This window comes from Calliopsis andreniformis, chromosome 6 (genome assembly GCF_051401765.1).
Source record: "Calliopsis andreniformis isolate RMS-2024a chromosome 6, iyCalAndr_principal, whole genome shotgun sequence".
Classification (NCBI taxonomy): domain Eukaryota; kingdom Metazoa; phylum Arthropoda; class Insecta; order Hymenoptera; family Andrenidae; genus Calliopsis; species Calliopsis andreniformis.
The window spans coordinates 9,294,924-9,310,935 of NC_135067.1; the positions used below are offsets into that span (position 1 = coordinate 9,294,924).

General features: G+C 34.1%; 1 long non-coding RNA gene across 1 annotated transcript; it reads right to left on the minus strand.

Moving 5' to 3' along the window:
- Positions 1–11,433: 11,433 nt before the first annotated feature.
- On the minus strand, positions 11,434–12,228 carry LOC143181051 (uncharacterized). Its single transcript, XR_013002223.1, has 3 exons — positions 12,000–12,228; positions 11,804–11,898; positions 11,434–11,627 (listed from the first exon to the last, which is right to left on the minus strand). It is a non-coding gene; the product is annotated as an uncharacterized LOC143181051 (long non-coding RNA).
- Between the last annotated feature and the right edge of the window lie 3,784 nt (positions 12,229–16,012).

The following is a 16,012-nucleotide window of genomic DNA, read 5'->3' on the forward strand; positions in this document are numbered from 1 at the left end:
GTAGATTTTGTGAGAAATTTACGCGAGTAAAATTGCATTTCATTTTTTTTATAAAATGTAAATTATGGATCTTGATAAGCGATATTCTTGAAAGAAAGTATCAAGACATGAATGGGGATACTAAAAGTTATTAACAGCATCGTGTTACAGGATTGGTATGCGCACAGATGTACACTTGTTGAATCGGTAAATTCGGCGGTAATATAATTCTACTTGTTTAGCCTTCAGTTTTAGTTTTCTTTAATTTGGCTTCTGAGAGTAGTAGCAATATTTTGAGAAAGTACTGCAATTTTATACCAAAAGTATCCATTCTCTTCATTCTCCTTTTTGAAGATAAATATTATAAGAAATTATTCTTTTATTTGATTAAAATTCATTTTCTTCAACTGTACGTAAAATCATAGAGAAAAGTAATATTGTGTTCTTATTTTGCCTTCGTAATTTTTATATTTTTCAATTTATTAGCGTAAAAAAATTCGCATTTTTTTAGAAAATTTATTAACAATCTATTTTCTTCAATTTTTTAATTCTTAGTTAAACCTAAATGTCATAAAGAATTGAAGAGAAGAAAAGATGAAGAGATAGCGTAATGAACAGGTGAAGAAATCTTAAAAAAGGATATAGCTAGAAATCGTAAAATTAGAAGATCTATTCAAAAATTAAAAATCATATTCAGGTGTTAACATGTTCACACGTGAAACATCCAAAAAACAGAGAGTCGCAGCTAAATTGAAAAATTGAAGGTACGAGTAATGCTCAAACGTCTGAGTAATAAAGTACATGACAAAAATTGAAATATAACGCGTGAATAACAGGTGGAATGATGGTACACGTAACAGCAAGTGGTGGCAAGTGTTGACTGTCGTACGAAAATAGTGATATTGTAATTAGTATTGTGTATCGTGACGGTGTACACTCATCCACCGCGAAATTCAACTTGGCACGGCCTTCTTCGTCACAGGCCACTTCTAAATTTGTTTCTTGATCCTTCCAGAGCGCGAGAATCTGTGCCTGTGCTTCGATACTAAAGTTTTGGATAATCGCGAAGAAGCATCTGGAAATTTAGCAATAGAAATAACAGGATTTTCGGTTCGATTAAGAGCCTAAGTAGCTTAAGAATCGAGCACTTTGTACTCGTGATAGTAATAAGGACTTCGAGGTCTTGGACACGATAATCGTTTTAAAGACTAGTGGATGCGCATTAGGAGGGGTATTTTTAGAAGGAAAAATTATTGTTTACTGCCAACTGTGAAATACGTACAGGGTACTTTGGAAGTCAGCTATACGGTCTGTTTCATCTAATGAATTTTGAGAATAAAGCTGCTGAATCGTGGCCAGTAGAGTTTTTCCGGTACACTGCTGTCATTGTCGAAGATTTAGGGTTGGACTGTTCACAAATTCTATCATGTTTTATTGGATGCTGTTAAAATGGAAAGTAATGAGATTCTGTGCAAAAAAGGTGTTGGAAAGTGGATAAACTTTTTCTAGAAGATCGGAATCATTGAAGAGATTTCAAAATTGCCAGTGGACATCTGAAGGATTATTGTATTTTATACTTGTGAGAACTGTATTTAAATTTCCGACATAAAATATGTATGAGTGCAGTAAATATATTTTACGAATTTAAGTTAAAATTTCAATTTATTTTCGCCCCTACTTTCCTCGAAGAAGATTTTCCAGAATCAGCTCCGTTTCTATGTTTGTTAGTGGAAATACCTCTTTCAGTAGAATAAGTCAAACAGTAGTAGAACTCTGGCATTACGAATATATTTTACGGAAGACGTATTTGTCTTTTCTTTGAAATAATTATCTTTAGTTGTTCATTATTTCTGAATATTTTCTCGGAACATTTTTGAACTCATAAAGTGTCAATCACTTTTAGAAGTATTTTTAGACTGTGAATGTCATAATAGATGCGCTTTGAATGACTTTCATCTAATATTAGTTTGATTGAAACCAGATGGACATCGAAATGAGACTAAAGTTTAAACAAGGAGAATTATTCGTCTAGAGTATGAAAACAAATTGTCGTTCAAATATTCTGACATATTGGATGATAAAAATAGAAATTGTTTCATAGTACTGATATGCATAAAATTTATACATATGTGAAATATTTTTTTTAAGAAATATCTAAAAAGAAATATATGTAATTACTCTTTTTTAAATATTCATTTCACTTTCTTAGGTAATTTCTCATGTAAATTAATTTAAAACAAATAGAATTTATGTAATAATTATAATAAAAGTTATTAATGTTATCATACTATATTCTTCGAAAATTTTGTTTCTATTGAGCTGAAGAAGATGGCACCATGTACTGGATAGTAGTATTGCAAAAATATCGTCTGGGCTTCATTCAAGTTTCTTCGAGGTAGTTGATGTACTATCAAAAGAAGATGGCAGTAGTCTACTCTTAAACGCTATCAAAATTAAAAAAATCTTCTGAGATACTTTTCATAATTTAATTTTTATACACGTTAACTAATTATATTTATAACATCTAGAAAATGGTAAGTTTTTATGCTTTTCTACAAGGTATGAGAAACAAATAAAAAGTTTTACAAATTGTTTTTAAATTTTCATATGAAATAGAAAATTAAACATTTTGGTGTATTTAACAAATAATTACTGTATAAATATCTTCAAATTTATGAGTCGTAAAATATTTAAATACCATTTTTACCAAAATTGTAAAGTTTAGATATTTCACTTTTATTAGATTATTAATCTAAACTAGGGGAAATAGAAAATAATCTTATATATTTTCAATCAAAAATTGTTACATCAAATAACAAATTCCTTCACTTTTTTCATAATTAATATGACTTGGTTCAATCAAAGTACTATTACAATATTATATAGTACGACATACTATATGTGTAGTACTGTTTCATCCCTGTCGCTCTCTACTAACTAATTGTTAATAGCCATGGCAATATCCCAATTCAAAGGAAATATCTTATGAGGACAGGTCAGTTCTCATCAAAACGCAGTTCTGTTCATGTCACCGTGCCGCAATTTTTCAAATGTGAATGAATCGGCCACAGAAGTGGAATAAAATGAAATAAAGTCACCTAGCTAGAAAATGTGAACTCAGGAATAGACACGATCGAGGTAGTCGTTCTCATTTCGTACATACTTGGCGTGAGAGGCAATTGTGCCTTTTGATATGGCGCCAGCCATAGTCGTAGCATCCGGCAGTAAGGATTTTAATTTAAATCCTTTCCTCCGGTTTTTCGAAAACATCGCGGCTAATTCGAGCCATCTAATACTTTACAAATCATCTGTTTGTAAATTTCTCAATTCACTGGTTTTGGCACTTCGTGCCTCGAAGGATGATTTAAAATACTCTATGAGCTAATGAAATTGTAAATAAGGATAATATATTTTTGGTGGACCCTTCTATTCTCAATAACACCAATAAATGACCTGGAAACGAATTTTCTTTTTGTAAATATGATTTACTAATTAAAATGAACGAGATGGATACTTAATATATTTTCGTGTCCAATGAAAATTAGATTTAAAATTCTAGGGGGTAGTTTATCCTTATTTCTATATTTTGCTTCTTGTATTTTATCTGATAATGATATTACAGAAAACAAGTTAAAAATTAATTAGAAGTTTTGTCACTTATATTTATACACTCTGCAGTTATTGAAGTTTCATAATTGTATCCTTGGAATGGTGTTTTATAAAAAATTTGATAGCTGTGAATTTTTGCAGTAATATGAATGATTGCTGCTCTATCAGACCGAGCCTTTTTTCAGAATGGCGCGTGGGTCCAATCAAATTTTTAACTGTCAAGGGTGTAATTAACGAGCTCGATCCTCTCGTTCATTTTTCTCGCCAAGAATCGTACATTATTTCTAGATACCCGTTACATCGCGGTATACAGTTGCTGGCATTCGCGGGTCGTTTAGAAACTGCATACGACGCTTGAATTTCCCACATGTCATATTTATATTTCACGAGGCGCAATGGCAGACGAGCAAGACAGCTTGTTTTCTGAAATTTGTTTGATTTCGAACTCGATGCAACAGTTCCTTAACATTGGGCAAAACTATATTTTGAGATTACAATTACTGCTAACTTTATCTAGAAATATTAAGGCTCTAATAGAGTTTCATACTATTTGTTCTGACATTGAATGTATAATGGATTTCTTTTGCAAATTCGCATTATTCCATACTGTGAAAATCAATTAACTCTACAAAACAAAATATTTATATTTATTTTAAATATCAAAAGTTAAGCATCAATCTTGTGCTTTGGCACTAACATTTTTAAACGTTCAAAAAGTAGAGTTTGACATTTTGGCCTGTGAATATTCAAATATTGATGGACATATTCACTATTTTTTGATAGTATACATCTTGAAATATTTTAATTTGATTTTGAATTTTGATATTTGGAATTTTTCATGTAACTACATAGAAGGTTGGAGTAATTCAAGAAGAATACATCATATTGGTTCTTTTCCTCAGGCAATAGTAGAGTAGATAACGTTTAAGTAGATGAGGATCGAACAGACAAAATTTTTGTTTATTGATTGCATCTAATATAGACGTATTAGGTGAATTAGGATACATTAACTATTTAACGCGTTTAAATTTCTAATTATATAGAAAATGCAAGTAAATGAAGATAAACTAGGAATATGGGTTTCTTCCTGTTGTTAATAGCGTAGGTTCATCTAGATTTGTCATAAATGATTGAAAGTTTCCTGGCAGCTTAGCTACACCCACCCCTCAGAGTTTCAAGAATTGCTCTACCTTTCATTAGAATCAACTCGTAACTGAAGAGTCAAAGCCCCCTAGCCTAGTTTAATTATATCTTCTTTCTTCAACTATATACTTTAATTACACAATCTAAAGAAGTAATCAACTATTACATGGGAATAAAAGTGTCTCAACATGAAAGATCATAGTATATTCTGTATAGTTATTTTCAAGTATTCTAGTCTTATACTTTTAAATTACTAAAAAACCATTGCTCTTCACTTTTTCACTTTTGGTATTTACCTTAAATAGGACGATTTCTTCATTAATACCAAATTCTTTGAATCAATAAAACCTTATAATATAATCATCTAAGGTGAGAGTTGTAGCTAAAACTATATTACAGAATTTCACTCGGTGTATTTTACGTCCTACTTCAATAACACCAAAGTGTCCAAATACCTACTGATGCACGATAATGTATCTCGTAACAGATGACTAAACTCATCAAGCCCTTGAAACCTCCTAAACTTCCTATACCAAAATCTGCAGCAGTCGATCAAGGTTCCTCAGCGTCATCAGTGGAGTGGCACAGGTTTGCGCAACCACTTCGCGGGAGTATGTCCAGAGAGGGACTCGCGTGCGGCCGGATCATTATGTCACGATAATGTAACAAGTCAGCATGCAGCGAGGACCGCGGTCGAATTGGCAGCCACCAAAGAAATATTAAATCAGCTATGCGGGAGAAGCGAAAAGGCGGGATATTTCGGCGGTTACCTTGAAAAATATTCGTCACCGCGTGCAAGAGCTCGCGCGCTCGCGCTCGGTCGCGGCTACGCGAAAAGCTGGGTTGGCTGCCTGGCCTCCCGCTTGCCTTTCTATTATCGGAACCGCTATCAGATATCATCATTATCGAGGGACACTTTATTTCTACCGAAATACATCTTCGCGAATAAATCGTCGCGCGCGCGACACGTAGGGTCCTCGAGCGGCCTGCCCCGCGCTTTATCACGTTTAACGAATGCATTAACGAGCGATTAATGTCGCTGTAAAACGCCCGTGCACGTGCGCGCGCGCTTGCACGCTTAAGCTATGTCCAGACCAAAGGCGAGCGCGAACGAGCGCGAACGAGCAACGAGCGCGAACATTCTTGATCAATGATCGTGTATGCTCGTTAATGTCCAGATAGCACAGAACGTTTTGAAGACGTCTATTTTATGTCCATTTTATGTTTGAATGGTTTACGACATAATTTGGACGTCTTAAAGAAAATTGACAGCGTACGTCTTTTAAAGCGCCTTTAGACTTCTGAAATTTATGTTCATAAAACCTCTTAAAGATATGCTAGATGGACGTCTTAAAGATTTACGCTTTTGGACATCTTAAAAATGTCTATTTTTGTTTGAATATATTATGGACGTAATTTGGATGTCTCTAAGACGTCTTATGAATGTCTTTAAGGTGTCCTGAAAAGACATAGTGATTTGTAAGTTAGTGCGTTTCAAGGTTGGCTATTGGATATTTTTAGAACTTTACTAGATGTTTTTAAGACATTTTCAAGATGTCTGTGTGCTATATGGGAACTTGAGCATATTTGACAGTGTTTCACAGTATACATTTCCGTTATTTTTCCAGTCATATCATTTGTATCAATGCTATCAGTTGTATCAGTCACATTAGTCGCATTAACGTTTACATAACATTCTCTGAATAATTGTAAAAATGAGCGTCACACAAAGACACTGAAAAATATAAGTAGGTATAATAAGTGCATGCTTCTTACAATTACATTAAATGATATAATTAAAAAAAAGAAAAAAGAAAATGCAGATGATGCATGACCACTATCTATAAAAATAGAAACATATACGATGCATCGTCACTCCTAAAAAATTTAAATTCAGAGGATTACAATCAATTTGAATGATGCTTTCAAAAGTCTGAACAACATTTTAATAACTTATTAAATCTTATTAAGTTTGTTTAATGTTGGATTTTTTTTTATTTATCGACAAGCAATCGAACACAATAGTGTCGAATACACACAGCTCGTGATGCTGTCCATACCAAATAAGTGTTCCTTCGTTTCGTTCGTTCGTGTTTGGTCGTGCTCGTTCGTGCTGTTCGCCTTGGTCTGGACATAGCTTTATAGGTTCGTGTGGCCGAGCCTCTAATTGCGCGAAATGCATCTGAAGCGATAAAATAATGACGGATCGCCACGCAACAGCGGCGAATCGGCCCGCGTTGCGTGGAGGAATCGGCGCTCGACTGAATTCGGGAAACCTTCGAGTGAGGTGGACCAAGGTCGAGCAAAAAATAGTTTGGAAGCGATTTTTGGGAAAAGTAAATGGTTCAAACTAGATGCTGACTGGTGGTTATAGTCAGGAAAGGGTCTAAAGGTTATGCAAAACCAGTGATGGATTATTTTCCCAGCACGCTGGTTGTTCACCTTTCCAGTATGCGTGGTTATCAAGTAGGGGTGATTTGTAAAAGAGGAAGGGATGATGAGCGATAATGAATTGAGATTTTATGAAACTTAAAAGGAATATTGTGGTCATTGCGTATAATTAGCTCTCGCTTTATGGCTTATTCAGTTTTTTAAAGCAAATAAGTTTCTCACTTGGCTTTCAAGCGTACTAGAATTAAGTGGAAAGAGTTTTAGTTTTTGAAGGAGATAATTAATTGTTAAGTGTAGAGAATTGGAAACTGATAAAATGTCTAGAATAATGTCGTTTAGTTACTTGAGGGAATATACTTCCTTAGAAACACGCTTCACATCATGCTAACTTAGGTTGCTCCTTTACTTTTTTAAATAGAAAGGAGAATATCTATAAGTAAGACAGGCATTAGAAATTTTTAGGGGTGATTCTACTCATTCTGAAAAATGAAAATGTACGAAATTGTGTTTTAGTATTCGTTTTCGAGTTATTAGTTGTTGAGAAGATGCCTAAAATATTTGTGTGAAATGTGTCTGACTTGGGACTTATTCTACTAATTTCACTATGTCTGACTTTGACTACTGCACGCGGGCAATAGAGTAAGCCCCAAGTCAGACATATTCCACGTGAGTCAGTCAGACGTATTCCATATTTTAGACGTTCTTGCAATAATTAATAATTCTGAAACGATATCCCAAATGCAATTTTATTATTCTTGATTTTCGTCCTATTTTAACATGTAGAATAATCTTTCAACCCTTATTATACCAAAGTATAGTTACTCGGAGTTTAAATACAGCTTTCTAAGAATTAGAATTCAGAAAATTGAAAGAGGCATTTACAATTACTTTTATAATTTACAAATTAAATATTTGAAACTTTGAAAGGATTCAAAATTTTTAAATTTTTAAAGGAGTAAGACCTAAAAAATTTAAGAAGGCCTCACCTAGTATGATAAGGATTAAGTTTCTGACACCTGTTGTCAAACATCCTGTATACAAATATGAAGGTTATAATAACTAATAAATAAACTTTCTATTACTTTTGTAGTCTAAAACTCCAAATTTTGTTACAGTGTCTCCACTAGAGTCACAAGAATTCAAATACCCAAATACTATACAGCTACAAATAGTCTCACAGTGAAATTAAAAAATCAGGCAAACTGGCCTCCAAACCAATTTCCACGATCTTAATTACAAAATAAAGTCTTCAATGAACCAACCCCTCATTCAATCCACGCTAATGGCAACTTTCGCACCGCATAAAATTCCGCGTAACTCAAATTCAACAAGGGGCAACGTGGCACCGTTGTAACCACGCTGCACCAGGGAATCGAATTAACAATTTACAGTCTAAACCGAGCGATTAATTCCGCGAACGGCGTGCTGTAAATGGTTGCAAAACGGTTACACCGTAAAGCCAAGCAGCGAACGGGCGGTGCCTAATTAAGCCAGATGTTCCCGGCAACAAAGTGCGCGAAATTGTATCAAAATTAGGATGCTGACTGTGCCATCGGCAAAGGGGAATTGAAGATTGTCCAAGTAATATTGGCAGAAGCGGTTCGCGGTGAATAATGAACCCCTAAATTTATCCGCGCTCGAGACCGCGGCAAATACGAAGAAGCAGAGCTTTCTTTGATATCATTTTTCCGCGATGCCCTCCACGAAACAGGGGGATGAACGATCATGGGAGGTGTCGCGGAAACGCGCGAGGTAAATTTGCAGCAGTTGGACACGGAATTCGCGCGTAAATTCTCCAGGACGATGAATTCGATGGATCGGCCGAAATTCGATGGCGACCGTGCCGTGTATTTCATCCTGATTGATAGGCGAACCGAAGGCGGGACGTGCCGTAAATCTTGCAATAATTAACTCCGGTAAGCTGGACCGGGATTTTTGTTGCTTTTTGGGAGATATTAGAGAAGAAAGATGCGTGTTTTTGTACACTGGCCGTGACTTTCGTGACAGTTAGTAAGTTAGATTTGGGGAGTTTGGGATGTACTTTATTGCAACTGTATGCTGCTCGATTCACTTGAAATTGAGATCTAGTTTTTATCGTTTCTGTGGGGATGTTTTGGTGAAATTTCTCGTGTAAGATAGGAAAAATTTAAGAAATTATTTATAATACATTTTATCTGTATTAATTAAGGAATTATTCAATATAGTATTAGGTACTTATCTGAACTTTAAATGTTTAATAAAAGCCTAATAAAGAGAAGTGGTATAGAGCTGTATATAAAATTATTCAGTTAAATACTATCTACAATCCAAAAAAATACCTCTTTTAATAAACCTACTTCTCGATTATCTGACGTTTCAGATAAATTTAATAACATAAAATTGTGGTGTAATAGTCCAATGTTATTTAAGTCTGAAAATCATCTAAAACTTTCTAGAACGCTAGAATATCAGAATACTGGAAATGTTCTTCATCTATTATTTGTTCTGACAGAATGCTTGTACTACTTATTTTAAGGGAAATGAATAAGTAAGCCGTGTTGTGTAGGTGGACGAGCAGGAAGAAAGCGGGTGTGAGATTCTTGTAAATTGTTTGCGTAGAAGACAAGCGTCGTCGCCAAGTAGATATATCTCGTTTTATCCGAGATGCAGCTGATGAGTCACCTAGTTTGCGAAACGGCTAATTCGTCACCAGTCATTGTCTTGATTCTACTTTTAACGATCGCGCGTAATAGCTTGCTCTCCTCTGCAGACTTTTAGGTGCCTATTCGCTTAAACTTTCCTGAATTTTCATGATGCTGAGATTTCATAGAAATTTTCTTTTTTTTCATTTATGAAATTTTCTTTCTTCTTCATTTATGAAATTTTCATGATTTTATATCAAGTAAGTAGCGTGACTAAAAGTATCGAATAATTAAAAAGTTAACAGTCTCCAAATTTTTACATCAATTTTAAAAATAAAAAGAAATAAAGAGATATTGAGAGAAGGAATATGGCAAAATATGAATTTATTAAAATAAAAATATCTATTTAGAGGAACATCTTGAAGGGATGGGATTAATGACAAATTAAGTATATGGCCATTCGAGGAAATTGTAGAATAATAATTACGTTTGTAATAGTGTATAAATTCTTGATGGATTAAGAATAGAATGAATTGTAAGGCTTCCCAGTGTGGTGAATCTTTAGCACCACTCTGTAATCCTCTTAATTAATCTCTCTCAATTGAGAGCTCGATAGAGCCATTGCACTGGTGCCAAACTGCTACATTTTATAAGTAGGTCGTTCACTTAAGTAAAACCATGGCATTAATCAGAGGATCATTTATAGATGGCAGGACTTGAAGCCGCGAAGCCGTGAATGGTTGGTTACTGGTTATGGAGGTTTCGTAGACTTTGGTGGCTAGGGGTCATTATAGATACAAATCAGAATGGTGTCTTGATTTCTGTATTCAGTGGAATAGAAATTGAAGTTCATGGAAAATAAAAAGGACAAAAAATACTTCAAGAAATACATAAAGTATATAAACGAATATTATATATCAATATAGTTTAATAAATTTAATAAAATTTGTAGAAATTACTTGTTCCTCAAGTTAAAATTTGGTATAATTAATACATGATTTTATTTAGCTATAGTTGAAGTAAAAAAAGACTAAAGGAAACTGTAACTTGTACACAACTCGTACTAAACTTGAACTTCAGTGAGATTCGATTAACTTGACCATTGATTATATTTAGACTCGACTGCGTACCATTATAAAAAGTATTGTAAATTAGAGTTCAACTTAATTCGGAGTCACATCAGACTTTATTTACATTTAACTCTGCTTTAACCCTGACCTAACCGAGAGCAAGGACTATTGCAACAGATACACTAGTGTAAACGAAGCCGATTTAATTTATGCTGAGTTCGAAATTAATTTAAATGTGTGTCAAAATGAATTTCAATTTACGTAATGTGTAAAATAAATTGAATTTTTAATTATCTTGAATTTAATTCTGATTTAACGAGAAGTGAATTAACATTTATCATTAATTTAATTTCTTTCATATCTGAATTTCAGTAGTACTTGTGACAGACTCACTATCCTATTTTAAATGATTCATTAATAATTTAACTATGAATTAAACGAAAATAATTGCAACAACATTTAACATATAATTCATAACGAGTAAAAATACTACTTTATTTTTGTTTTATGTTATTGTTATTTACTCATTGGATTTACAGAAATCCTTCGTCATTGTTTATAATTGTTTCGGTAGTATCTGTAAACTATTATATTTGGTGAAGATAAATTATATAGCAGCGTATATGGAGATAACAAATCACTTGTATTCCTTTGGCACCAACTTATTTCAATAATTTGGATTACTTAAATTATTTACAGTCTTACATTGAATGATTCTACTAACCATTTCCGTTCTTAACTCAAAACTTTCAGAAATGTCACTTGCATCTCTCTGATTCTAAGCGCTTCGACGTGTATCCAAGATGAAAATACCCTACGCTAATTAAAATTACTTTAATAATAATTCCATGGAACTTAAATCTACTTAACATATAACTTAGATTTTTATTTGTATCTAATTGAAACCTAATTCCAGTTAACTCAAGTCTAGTCCAAAAATAATTATAAACGACATTTTCAGTAGACTACACTAAATATATTCGTACTCACGCTCAACTTAGCCCCAACTTAAGTTGACAAACCCAACCCAAATGAAGCTACAAACACGAAACGGAAGTTAATCAGCGGATATCCAAGCTATCATTCTGCAACAAGAAACAGATCAGTGGAAATAATTCCTGCATATCCCTTTTTATCCCTCCTCTCTCTCTCTCACTTCAACCCCTTGATGCACCAAGTTTCTCACCATCTTCATCGTTTTTCCTTCGATTCCTCGTTCTCTGCCGTTCAGGCTGAGTCATCGTACGTGCAAGTGTCTCGAGGGCGTCTGCTAAGTCACATGCTAAATTTGGTTACCTTACCATCGGGATTGTATTACGCGCGTGGGCTTATTCTAATATTTCGGATGGCCGCGATGGCAACTAGGCCGTCCTCTTGCTATACTTATATCTGCTTTCCTGAGCACCGATGCTCTGCCTTGCCACGATAAAGAGGAAGTGCCTCGATTGCCTGGCGAAATACTACCATCTCCCATCCCTTCTCCAACGGAAAACCCTCCGCGAGTGTTGACTTGAGGAACGTCGACACCTTGACGGGGCCACCAGCATTGTAAAAGAAGCTTAATTGCATAATTTATTTATATCGAACGTGTTTGTAAACAAATGTCCTTTGATATCTTATTTTTAAGTGATAACGCTTTGTCTTGGGTCCGAAACGTTTTTAAAAATTCTCAGACATGTTAGATTTATCGCTGAAGGCTTAAAAAGGGATGTCTTTTCTGTTTTTAAAAATTGTTTTATTATGTAGGTATTTGGAAGATTATAATTAAAAGGGCCTTGATTTTTTATTTTTAAGTGATAATGCTTTATCTTGGATCCATGTTTCTAAGAATTCTGGAAACTTGTTAGATTTTTTCCTGAAGGCTCAAAAAGGAATGATTTTTTTCACTTAAAAAATTCTTTCATTATGTAAATATTGGGGGAATTCTAGTTAAAAAAGTCTGAATACCTTATTTTTAAGTGATAATGCTTTATCTTGGGTTCGACATATTTTTAAGAATTCTCAAGCATGTTACATTTGTTGCTGAATGTTTAAAAGGGTGTAAATTCTTATTTTCAAAAATTGTTCCATTATGTACGTAATCTAGGAAATTCTACTTTAAAAGAGTGTGGAAACAGAGATGGTTCTTTGGGGTAGTAGGGTAGCGAATTTTTAGAATTTACCCCTGGTTTAAAGAATTTTTCCAGTTTGCGAAATTAGAGGGTATTAAATAGATAGTTCGGAGGGATTACATGAAGAGGGTGCATGCAGAATTTCTTCCGCGATCATGTAACACCCGCAGCAGGACGGAAATAAGTTCAGGCCGTGAAGGGAGGTGAAAGAGAGGCGGTCAAGTGGAACAAGTCAAGAATTTCTGCATTATGTACTGCACAAACTCAATCTAATGGCTACTAATAGCATTCTCTCTGCTTTATGTGTCGTATGTGCTATCCCCCTGCTATCAACTTAATTTTAACGCAGAAGAAAGTTCCCCTAGAGCGATAATAGATTCTGAATCATCACAAATTTTATTTGAAAATAACTAAAATTGCAAAAATTATTTAAAATGTTTCCTGCAAGAAACATTTCACTTTCTTATTTATCATCGTGTTCTTCAAAAATATTTCAGTGATAAGTGGGCTAATTAATAATAAATTAAAATTCTTAGGAAGGTTTTTCGGTCATTCGGGGTTTTGATTAAATATTTCGAAGATTAATTTTTAAGCAGAAGGACACGAGTATCGAGAAGAAATCACGAATGGATTCTCGCTGCAGGACGGAACCACATTAAGATCGTTGCACTTCCAGTCTGAATATAAATAAAACGAGTGCTTTTGCGATTCCATGAATTTTTAAACATTTCCTCTTCACTGCGGCTTCCGTTACTTTTGGCACGAATATTTCCATCGTAATCGAAGGGGCATCCCATTTTGAGAAGTGTAATTAGATTCTAATGTCAATCATAACGATAACTCTTCACAGTGGCGCGTCACGTGTCTCCAACTTTAGCCTTTACTTCGAATAATATTCTAATAATATGTATTTTCATATGTATTTTCAGTAACATGTATTTTCATTTATCCTTCGCAATTTCGTTCTTTGGAGAATTAAAACAGCATACCATGGTAATGCTCTTTTGATAGTACACAATTATATTTCCTTTCTTAATTTACAATTTGCATTCGCTGATCGAAAGCACGTGAAGAAATTCTTCTCTTCTGGGAATAAGTAACTAACAAAATCAAAAGAAATTTGGCAGCAGAAGAGAAGAGAATATAGCTGTGTTATTTAATAAAGAATAACAGAAATGTCCACTTAATGGAATCAGAGAAATTTTTGTGTTAGGAAGGATCTCACGATCTCATCAATTTGAAAAAAGGAAATTTAAAGTTTGAAGAAAGTATTCAGGAAAAATTCAGAATTAATGTGAACAACTGGAAGAGTTACACCTGATGTAACAGTGTTACTTGTCAAGTTTCAGTTCTGATGAAGAGGTATCACTGTCCAAACTAATATTTAAATAGATCAACTAAGCTAACTTTTGAATGAGATACAGGGAAGAAAATTTAACTTAATAAGAAGACTGTGAAGGAATTTTAAGCAGACAAAAAAGTTCGATATGATAAATAATTGTCGAATCTTAATTCTATTAGACATTTGCATCTGAAGTAGTCAAGTGGTAAGTATACTGAAGCAAACTTATGAAATTCAAAATATAGAAGAAGCGAAGAATTATTCAAATGGAGAATTCCATAAAGAAATGTTACATTTAATATATTTAGATAAAAAAAAGAAAATTCTAATTTTTTGTACTATACAAGAAGAAATATACTAAAACCAATTTGGTACATAAAAACTGATCAAACTTAATTTAATTTTCATATTCATAAATCTCGATAAATGTCCAAATTAATAACAAAAAACGCTCTAAGTCAAAGAGTACTCTCTATCTAGAATAATACTGCGAAAGAAAAAGAGGAAAAAAGCTTCTCTACTTTCTCTATAAAAGAAAATTGAAAATTCTCAAGCTGATGAGCTTATCTCGAGAAGTTCGGGTGCCGAAAGCGAGAGGAGAAGTGTACGAAGAAGGAAGTCTAGCACAATGGCTTATCGGCCGCTCGTGCAGCATCCGCGTGGGCGTGCGCGATCATATACTCGAGCTTTTTACATAAAGCCACGTGCGCGAGTATAAGTCTTTCTAAAAATAGAAATTTGAGCAAGATTCTATTAATAGCGGATGAGTGTGTTCCCACAGCCGCGGCTCTCACTCGCCATTGCCCGCTTGTAACGAGCGGCTTTTCGGAAGGCCGCCCCTTCTTTCGTGCCTCCTACAACCGTCTAACGAAAAGAAACGGAATTCGATCCTTGCTCGACACGCTGCTCTACCCCAATTCGGATCGAAATAAACTGGAAGCTCTGTTCGAATTTGGATCCCTGTTGATCCGTCGCTCCCTCGCTTCCTTCCTTTTCTTGATCTTCATGAAGATGACGTGCAACACGGTCGAACTTAAAAATTGACTCAAGCTGGTTCACTTTTACTTCCGTATTTTATATTGCAATTTTTGAATTTGAATTTTTAAGTTCCTTTTTTCCTTATTTGATACTAGTTTCAAGGGAACCTTAAAAAAGCGATTTTCAAATGTTCATTCGATGGTCATCGAGATTGAATGTATGTTTCAGGATTGAAAGCTTTGGATGGGTTATAGTAATTTCACGTGACAGTTGATTTGCTGGGTTTTTTGTTTAACAGCACTTTGTACGTAATTTCTTGCACATGGTGTAGAAATTAATTTAGGGTCAGTTTCGAAAGTGTTAATCTACAAATTATTACGGTATCGTGTAGCTGTTGCTAGTGGATGTCACTAAGTCCCGGGAGTTAGTCCAAAATGCATGAGTAATAAATTTATTTCTGTGTTGTCTTCGGCTGGTTCATCGCTCAGAAAACACATTTCCCTCTGTAGTACAATAATACGTAAACGAATCTCTGAGTACAGAGCATGACTCATGACGATATTGACAGATTCTGACTACAACCCCTAAGGTATCATATTTCGACCCGTGTAATTTGTTTCTATAAAATGGAATTATTAACTAAAATGCTTGACTAAAATTTATATGAGACATTTGAAATCTAACGACATCTATCTGACGTTATTTAACTGATATCTAATGTATAATATCGATATTGACTTTTTCAATTTTTTAGTTATGAAACTTTTG